The sequence below is a fragment of the Lepus europaeus genome, chromosome 18 (genome assembly GCF_033115175.1).
Source record: "Lepus europaeus isolate LE1 chromosome 18, mLepTim1.pri, whole genome shotgun sequence".
Classification (NCBI taxonomy): Eukaryota; Metazoa; Chordata; class Mammalia; order Lagomorpha; family Leporidae; genus Lepus; species Lepus europaeus.
This window is the reverse complement of record NC_084844.1, coordinates 60,947,064-60,956,289: the sequence shown is the minus strand read 5'-3', so window position 1 is coordinate 60,956,289 and position 9,226 is coordinate 60,947,064. Positions and strand designations below refer to the sequence as shown.

The 9,226-nt window shown below is 54.4% G+C and overlaps 1 pseudogene; it reads right to left on the bottom strand.

Moving 5' to 3' along the window:
- Window positions 1-2,724: 2,724 nt before the first annotated feature.
- LOC133746886 (rap guanine nucleotide exchange factor 1-like) lies at window positions 2,725-4,184 on the bottom strand (annotated as a pseudogene).
- Between the last annotated feature and the right edge of the window lie 5,042 nt (window positions 4,185-9,226).

Below are 9,226 nucleotides of genomic sequence, written 5' to 3'. Positions count from 1 at the left end.
CGCCGTCTCCGCAGGCGCCCTGCCCGGCCGGGGCTGCGCCGAGAGGAGCCACGCGGACGCCGGCACGACGCACGCACGCCCGGGGCCCTCGCTCTCCCTTCCCGGCTCCCGCTCCGGACGGCGTCAGGGCCGACGGCGCCGCTCCGGCCGCGGACACCGGGACTCGCCAGGCCTGAGGAGCCGGGAGGACGGCGCCGCGCGGACGCGGGAAAGCTCTGGGGCCCTGGGCCGCACCTGCGCCCTCACCTGGCGCACGACCGCGGGCCGCCCTTCCTGCCGGCCACACCCGCTGCCGCTCGCTTCGCTCGCCGCCCTGTCCGGGGTCGGGGCTGGGGCTCCGGACGGCCCTCGGGCTGTAACTGAAAACAGCACCTGAACCGTTGCCCATTAGACAAAACGGCCGTTGCAACGCTAAGTAGCCTATTTGTAGACTCACTATTCAAATGACGGCTCAGAGAGGGAATCGGATTGGATGGAACGAAACAGTACCAACCAATCAGAAAGCAAAGATCGCGCCTATGCAAATATGGACCATCGCTGGTCTGCTCTGCTGCCCCTTGTGGCCAAGGGCAGAAATGCAGAGCTGAGCCCCTTGCGCCTGCGCCTTGTGGCCACCAGAGTCCTGCTCGCAGGTGCTGGCCCTTCCAGTAGAGTGCTGTGCAGAATCTTGCTGTCAGCATCACTGAGGATGTGCTGCCTTTCAAAGCACAAGGACACGGGGCCCTAGGCAGTGGCGTCACCCAGATCTTGTTTTAAGAGCCAGTTTTCCGTCCAGCACTGTGACGTGGCAGGTTCGAGTCCCGACTGCTCCACTTCCCATCCAGCTCGCTGCTAATGGCCCGAGAAAAACAGAGGAAGAGATCCCAAGTATTGGGGCCCCTGCCACCCACGTGGGAGACCCAGAAGCTCCTGGCTTCTGTCTGGCCCAGACCAGGGCCATTGCAGCCATTTTGGGAGTGAAGCAGAGGATGGAAGCTATCTCTCCCTCCTTCTCTCTCTTTCTCTCTCTCGCTCTCTCTCGCTCTTGCTCTCTCTCTCTCTCTTCCTTCCTCCCTCTCTCCCTCCCTCCCCCCTTTCTGTCTCTGCAACTCTTTTAAATAAATCTTTAGAAAAAAAAAGACAAAGTTCCCAACTGAGCCAGAGGCTGGCAGACACCAGGTACAGAACAGTGTTTTGGGCTGGCGCCATGGCTCACAAGGCTAATCCTCCACCTGCGACGCCGGCACCCTGGATTCTATCCCGGTCGGGGTGCCGGATTCTGTCCCGGTTGCCCCTCTTCCAGGCCAGCTCTCTGAATGCAGTGGAGGATGGCCCAAGTGTTTGGGCCCTGCACCCGCATAGGAGACCAGGAGAAGCACTTGGCTCCTGGCTTCGGATCAGCGTGGTGTGCCAGCCGCAGCGGCCATTGAGGGGTGAACCAACGGAAAAGGAAGACCTTTCTCTCTGTCTCTCTCTCTCACTGTCCACTCTGCAAGTCAAATAAATAAATAAAAGAACCTGTTTTGACCTGGTGGTGTTCACAAGAGGGCGAGAGCGAGAGCAGAGGGCTGGAATGAAGAAGGTGGCGCTGCATGAGAGTAGCCCCCTAAAACAAGGTGGCTCCCGCTTGGACAACAGGAGGACCTGGGCCTCTGTGTTGGAGAGAAAATCTGCCAGTGTGGCAGTCAGAGATCGTCAGATCCTCGACGTAGACCCATCATCCCGAGAGGCAGCCACCAGCGACCTCCCACCTGGCTTTGCGAGCTTACCCTGGGGCCCAGGAGACTGCAGGCACAGACAGGGCAGTGTCCAGCACACAAGAAATCACCATGAAGCTGATGGATGAATTCTACTCGCCCGAAATCAAGAGATCGCCATCAAAGAAGGGGGAGCCGGCTGAGGTGTCTGCAAAGACCACGGAGAAGCCTGGGAACAAGGATCTGAGCTGGCTGGAACAGAAGGAGCAGGAGGTTGTCAATGCCTTGCACTGCTTTCAGACCATTGTGGACAAAATGGCCATTGACAAGAAGATCCTGGAGATCCTTCTGGGGTCAGCCAGCAAGGAGCTGGGGGCCATCTTACCCCTGGTGCAGAGCGACCTTTGCGGTCAGCACAGCTCAGCCCTCTCCCCCTGCTATGGCCAAGGGTAACAAAGGCTCACCAACCTCATTCACTGGTCTGACGAAATGATACTGGAAGGCATGAACTCAGAAGATAAAGAGACGGTGACGACTGTTAAGGGGGGTCATCAAGGCTGTGCTGGACAGAGTGAAGGAGCTGGTCACACTGACCATGGAGGGACAGGGGTGGCCATCTCCAACAAGCCCAGTGAAGCCCAGTTCCCCAGCTGCCAAACCTGATGGCCAGTCTGAACTGCCCCTGACAGACCGAGAGATGGAGATTCTGAGCAAGACAAGTGGAGTGCTGCCGTCAGCTGAGCTGCTCCTGGATCCACAAAGAGGTCATGCCCCCAAGTCCCCTTTACCTGGCGTTCAGCTGGTTGATAATCCACAGCCTTGCTACCCAAGACAGTTGGCTCCATCCCCCACCCACATGGCTGTGGTCGCCCCCATGAGCCGAGCCACCAGCGGCTCCAGTTTGCCTGTTGGAATTAATAGGCAGGATTTTGATGTTGACTGTCATGCACAGGCTCCCCCAAGTGGCCATGAATCTGTGGTCCTGTCTGTTCTGAAACAGTGAGGCCACCGATTTGGCTCTGGGCTGAGGCTTACTGAAAACGTGCCACTACTTTAGGTTACAAACGCATTTGCTGACATCAGCTCTGTAAACGCTTACTGTGTTTTTCTTCTCTGGCAGGGGAAGTGGTTTTTCTGGGTCACCCGTGGATTCAGGAGCAGCAAAATCACCCACAAATTCCTCAGGGGCTAAGGACGCTACTTGCTGAAAGGGGAGGATCGCAGCGAAGGGCGTGCAGAGGGCAGGCTGGCCCCCGGGGGTACTGCTAGGAGTGCGGGTCATAGGACACCCTGCAGCCGGAGCTGACCATGGTCTGGGAGGCCGTGCTCCGGCACTTCTTCTCTGGCAGGGCGGGTGGCATGTTGGTCTGCTGCCTCTCCATCTGGGGACAGCTGCCAAGAGGCAGCTGGAAAGGACGGCCAAGAAACGGAGGCCCAGACTCCCCCAAGGACTCCGGCAACGGGCTAAGGTTACAGGCCACTTGCTGAGGTATCTGGTCTGCATTAGAGAGGTCTTGCTGGAGGAAATCATAGTCGGGATCGTAATGATCTAGTGTTTCACAGCTTGTGTTCCGGGAGCACTGCCCACTGTCCCCGCTCAGCTGCTCATCCGACTTGTTGAGCTTGCCGATGCTGCTGCAGGGGGGAGAGGCGGGCGACTCCCCCACCATAGGAGTGGCTGCCTCCTGAAAGTCGCCTCTGTCAACATCAAAATCCTGCCTATTAATTCCAACAGGCAAACTGGAGCCGCTGGTGGCTCGGCTCATGGGGGCGACCACAGCCATGTGGGTGGGGGATGGAGCCAACTGTCTTGGGTAGCAAGGCTGTGGATTATCAACCAGCTGAACGCCAGGTAAAGGGGACTTGGGGGCATGACCTCTTTGTGGATCCAGGAGCAGCTCAGCTGACGGCAGCACTCCACTTGTCTTGCTCAGAATCTCCATCTCTCGGTCTGTCAGGGGCAGTTCAGACTGGCCATCAGGTTTGGCAGCTGGGGAACTGGGCTTCACTGGGCTTGTTGGAGATGGCCACCCCTGTCCCTCCATGGTCAGTGTGACCAGCTCCTTCACTCTGTCCAGCACAGCCTTGATGACCCCCCTTAACAGTCGTCACCGTCTCTTTATCTTCTGAGTTCATGCCTTCCAGTATCATTTCGTCAGACCAGTGAATGAGGTTGGTGAGCCTTTGTTACCCTTGGCCATAGCAGGGGGAGAGGGCTGAGCTGTGCTGACCGCAAAGGTCGCTCTGCACCAGGGGTAAGATGGCCCCCAGCTCCTTGCTGGCTGACCCCAGAAGGATCTCCAGGATCTTCTTGTCAATGGCCATTTTGTCCACAATGGTCTGAAAGCAGTGCAAGGCATTGACAACCTCCTGCTCCTTCTGTTCCAGCCAGCTCAGATCCTTGTTCCCAGGCTTCTCCGTGGTCTTTGCAGACACCTCAGCCGGCTCCCCCTTCTTTGATGGCGATCTCTTGATTTCGGGCGAGTAGAATTCATCCATCAGCTTCATGGTGATTTCTTGTGTGCTGGACACTGCCCTGTCTGTGCCTGCAGTCTCCTGGGCCCCAGGGTAAGCTCGCAAAGCCAGGTGGGAGGTCGCTGGTGGCTGCCTCTCGGGATGATGGGTCTACGTCGAGGATCTGACGATCTCTGACTGCCACACTGGCAGATTTTCTCTCCAACACAGAGGCCCAGGTCCTCCTGTTGTCCAAGCGGGAGCCACCTTGTTTTAGGGGGCTACTCTCATGCAGCGCCACCTTCTTCATTCCAGCCCTCTGCTCTCGCTCTCGCCCTCTTGTGAACACCACCAGGTCAAAACAGGTTCTTTTATTTATTTATTTGACTTGCAGAGTGGACAGTGAGAGAGAGAGACAGAGAGAAAGGTCTTCCTTTTCCGTTGGTTCACCCCTCAATGGCCGCTGCGGCTGGCACACCACGCTGATCCGAAGCCAGGAGCCAAGTGCTTCTCCTGGTCTCCTATGCGGGTGCAGGGCCCAAACACTTGGGCCATCCTCCACTGCATTCAGAGAGCTGGCCTGGAAGAGGGGCAACCGGGACAGAATCCGGCACCCCGACCGGGATAGAATCCAGGGTGCCGGCGTCGCAGGTGGAGGATTAGCCTTGTGAGCCATGGCGCCAGCCCAAAACACTGTTCTGTACCTGGTGTCTGCCAGCCTCTGGCTCAGTTGGGAACTTTGTCTTTTTTTTTCTAAAGATTTATTTAAAAGAGTTGCAGAGACAGAAAGGGGGGAGGGAGGGAGAGAGGGAGGAAGGAAGAGAGAGAGAGAGAGCAAGAGCGAGAGAGAGCGAGAGAGAGAAAGAGAGAGAAGGAGGGAGAGATAGCTTCCATCCTCTGCTTCACTCCCAAAATGGCTGCAATGGCCCTGGTCTGGGCCAGACAGAAGCCAGGAGCTTCTGGGTCTCCCACGTGGGTGGCAGGGGCCCCAATACTTGGGATCTCTTCCTCTGTTTTTCTCGGGCCATTAGCAGCGAGCTGGATGGGAAGTGGAGCAGTCGGGACTCGAACCTGCCACGTCACAGTGCTGGACGGAAAACTGGCTCTTAAAACAAGATCTGGGTGACGCCACTGCCTAGGGCCCCGTGTCCTTGTGCTTTGAAAGGCAGCACATCCTCAGTGATGCTGACAGCAAGATTCTGCACAGCACTCTACTGGAAGGGCCAGCACCTGCGAGCAGGACTCTGGTGGCCACAAGGCGCAGGCGCAAGGGGCTCAGCTCTGCATTTCTGCCCTTGGCCACAAGGGGCAGCAGAGCAGACCAGCGATGGTCCATATTTGCATAGGCGCGATCTTTGCTTTCTGATTGGTTGGTACTGTTTCGTTCCATCCAATCCGATTCCCTCTCTGAGCCGTCATTTGAATAGTGAGTCTACAAATAGGCTACTTAGCGTTGCAACGGCCGTTTTGTCTAATGGGCAACGGTTCAGGTGCTGTTTTCAGTTACAGCCCGAGGGCCGTCCGGAGCCCCAGCCCCGACCCCGGACAGGGCGGCGAGCGAGCGAGCGGCAGCGGGTGTGGCCGGCAGGAAGGGCGGCCCGCGGTCGTGCGCCAGGTGAGGGCGCAGGTGCGGCCCAGGGCCCCAGAGCTTTCCCGCGTCCGCGCGGCGCCGTCCTCCCGGCTCCTCAGGCCTGGCGAGTCCCGGTGTCCGCGGCCGGAGCGGCGCCGTCGGCCCTGACGCCGTCCGGAGCGGGAGCCGGGAAGGGAGAGCGAGGGCCCCGGGCGTGCGTGCGTCGTGCCGGCGTCCGCGTGGCTCCTCTCGGCGCAGCCCCGGCCGGGCAGGGCGCCTGCGGAGACGGCGCCGGGCGGCCTCGGCCTCTGAGGAGGGAGCGGGGTGGCCGCCCCGGGGTCCGGGCGGTGCCCGCGGGGCGTGGACACTGAGGGTGCCTGGTGTGGTCAGGTGGCTCCCGGAGGAAGCACCTACGTGGCGGTAGTTGGGGGTCCCCCAAGTTGGTCTCCTCCTGTTGGTAGGGTGGGAACAAGGTGCCCTACCGTTGTACTATGGGTCCTACCACATTCCAGTGTTCTTATCTTGGTGTGTCCGTGGTATTTCCGCGGGTTATGGTTGTACTTAGTGGACAAGAGTTGTAAAAATGGTTCTAGTCACACTTGCTCAGCCAGGACGTGCCTGCTCGCGGCCGTTGCTTGGTCTCAGGGTTCTTCCGGCATCCTCAGCTAATTAAGTTTTCCCTGAAGGTCATCCTACTCAGTACATTTTACTGGGACCCCCCAAATGGATGGTTGGGTGCCAGTCACCCATGGACCTCGGATTCTGTCTCAGGTCCGCCGCATTCCCCTAACTGCATGAGTCGGTTCCTAATCCACTCTCATTGTGAGTGTGGCTTTATAAAAAGAGAATGGTCATCTAAAAATCTTTAGACCTTTCATTCATGTTTCTATGCTGCCATTTCATTCATGTTTCCAGGACTGTCAGGATTCTATTGGTAGAATAAGCAACCTGATTTTTTTAAGGAAGTTCCAAAATTTTAAGAATTAATGATATTACATAGTATCTTTTTGCAGACAGTTGCAACATTGTAAAGACTTAGCCTGACTCCATAAGCCTGATTTTTTTCCTTTAAAATATGTTTTAAAATCTTGAAATAGTTTTAGTCGTGGTACTTTTTGGGCCAAGTAAATATGACAGAGGACAGGGACCATTGTTCTTCACCAGTCTTGTTCGCAGTGGTTTTCACATATGTTAGTGGATGGGAAAAAAATCTCCATTTGTGATTTTTGGTTTTAAGAGTCAGACAACAAATCCCTGTCCAGAGTCATATTCTTCACAGTCCTCTCATAGACATGTGATAAACTAAACCTTAGCTCCGTCAGTCAGCTGTGACTTCCTGGCTGCAACTTGGGCAGTGCCTTGGTCTTCGTCTCCCTGCCTCTCAGTAGCTGCTCAGAAGAAACTCCTTGCTACTCCCGATGTTCATGATTCGTCCTCATCCCGTCTTGCTCTTCTTTTTAGTCCCTTTTGTTTGTTGAAGCCCAGAAGTTGAAATGACCCCATGGTAGGATTTGAAATTTATTCACCCTGGTATTCTTTCCCTAGACAACCTTACCCCTGTGTAGTTTCAGGTCGGTCCTGGGTTTCCTCCTGTCTTTAGCTAGAGGACTTACATAATCGCTTCTGTTTGTCTGAAAAGAAAGGGCCCTCTGATTCACTTGGGTGTGAAGAGCTTTGCTAGTATAATTTAGAATAAGCGTTGGCTTAGAGGGAAGGATATTGTGCTTCATTGTTTTGATAGTTGAAGATACAAATAATGGGTAGAAATAGGATTGAGGCTGTTAGGGTTAGGGCACTGCCTAGTTTATTTGGGATTGATCATAGGATTGCATAGGTGGATCGAATAGTCTGGTTTAGTATGGGAAAGAGTATATGGGGGTTTGCTGGGGTATTATTGTCAGGGTCTCTCAGCAGGTCAAGAGAAAATAAGACTAGGGTGAGGAAGAAAAACAATAAGAGGAGCTAGGATATATTACATTTTACTGTAAGGGTGACATGCAATTTTATATGAATTGGAAGAGATTGCTGATGGATTATTAGATCCTGTTTCCTGTAGGGATAGGAAGTGAATAATTCGTAGGGCTGAAGTGATAAGTGGTGTAATGAAGTGGAAAGGACGGAATTGTCCAAGACTGCTTTTGTCAACTGAAAACCTTCCTCAGATTATCCTACCAGATTGTGCCAGTGTGTGGAACAGCTAGTGGAGATTTGTAATTATTGTTGTTCCTCACTATGGTTTTTTCCTCATGGTAGTAGACAGTGTATAAATGCTTAGCTATAAATAAGGTAACCCCAGGATTCCAGGTTTCAAGGTGTAAGTAAAAGCCATTATAGAGATGGGTTAGGGAGCAGCGTGCTCTGCAGGGCTAGGGGTAAACAGTGAGGAGCAAAGTGTAGGAAGTACATTCCTGGCCGAGAATTGGAAGGAAAAGTGCCTAGGAAGTCCCGGGGAGGAGGTGAAATGGCATGAACCTGTGTGGGGAGTGCTGACATGTGCAGCCTGTGCAGTGGCAGCGGCAGTGAGCTGGAGCTGGCAACACTGTAGAGATGGACGGGAGGCCAGTTTGCACAGATCTGTGGGCATAGAGCAGGAGAGAGAGCATGGCACGGGTCTGGACTAGAGCCATGGGGGCTGTGGTTGCTGGCGTCACCTGTGGTCCCAGAGGAAGTGGAGGGAGACGTTTGATTCAAATCAGTCTCTCCAAAACAGAACGTGCAGTCTGGCTGGGAGAGGGCGGGTGCTATTTTGCAAAAGGGCAACAACTGCGGAAGCCTGCAGGTGTTCACTGAGATGGGGCACCTGAACACAGTGCGGGTGGCAGCAGTGGCAGGTGTTGGGCCAGTGACTGTAGTGTGTGCATGTGATCCAGAGCTTCCAGTGGAGGGAACAGCTCTCGGCCCCCACTGCCTCAGAGCTTGGCTGGGAGGTGACTGGGCAGCTACAAGGGACAGAGGGGCACCTGCACCAGCAGTGCCCTTTGGATTTGGTGACTGTGAGATCCTTGTATGCTGAGACCTTGGGGACTTGGTGGCTACTTGAGAAGGTGTAGGGAATAGCTGGCTATTAAGTTCTACCACACCCAGAGAGAATGGTGAGGAGAGAATGGAGAGACAGTACAAGCCTTAGGAGAAAAAGACTGTTAACCCTGCAAATACTGTACCCTGCAAAGCTCTCATTTATGAATGAAGGTGAAATAAAGACCTTCCGTAACAAACAAATTGAAATTGTCACCACTTGTCCCACCTTACAAAAGATGCTTAAGGATGTGCTATGCACAGAAACACAGAAACATGGTCACCACTATGAAAGCAGGTGAAGGCAGAAAACCCCCCAGTAAAGGTAAAAAGGAAATCCAAAGTAAATAATAGGGATATTATTGGAAAAATACGAGGGCCAAGTTGTTACTTATCAACAGTCACCTTGAATGAAAAATTAGCCTCAACTCTCCAATTAAAAGATACAGATTGGCTGAATGGTTTAAAAAACAAGGCCCATCTATTTGCTGCCTGCAAGAAACACATCTCA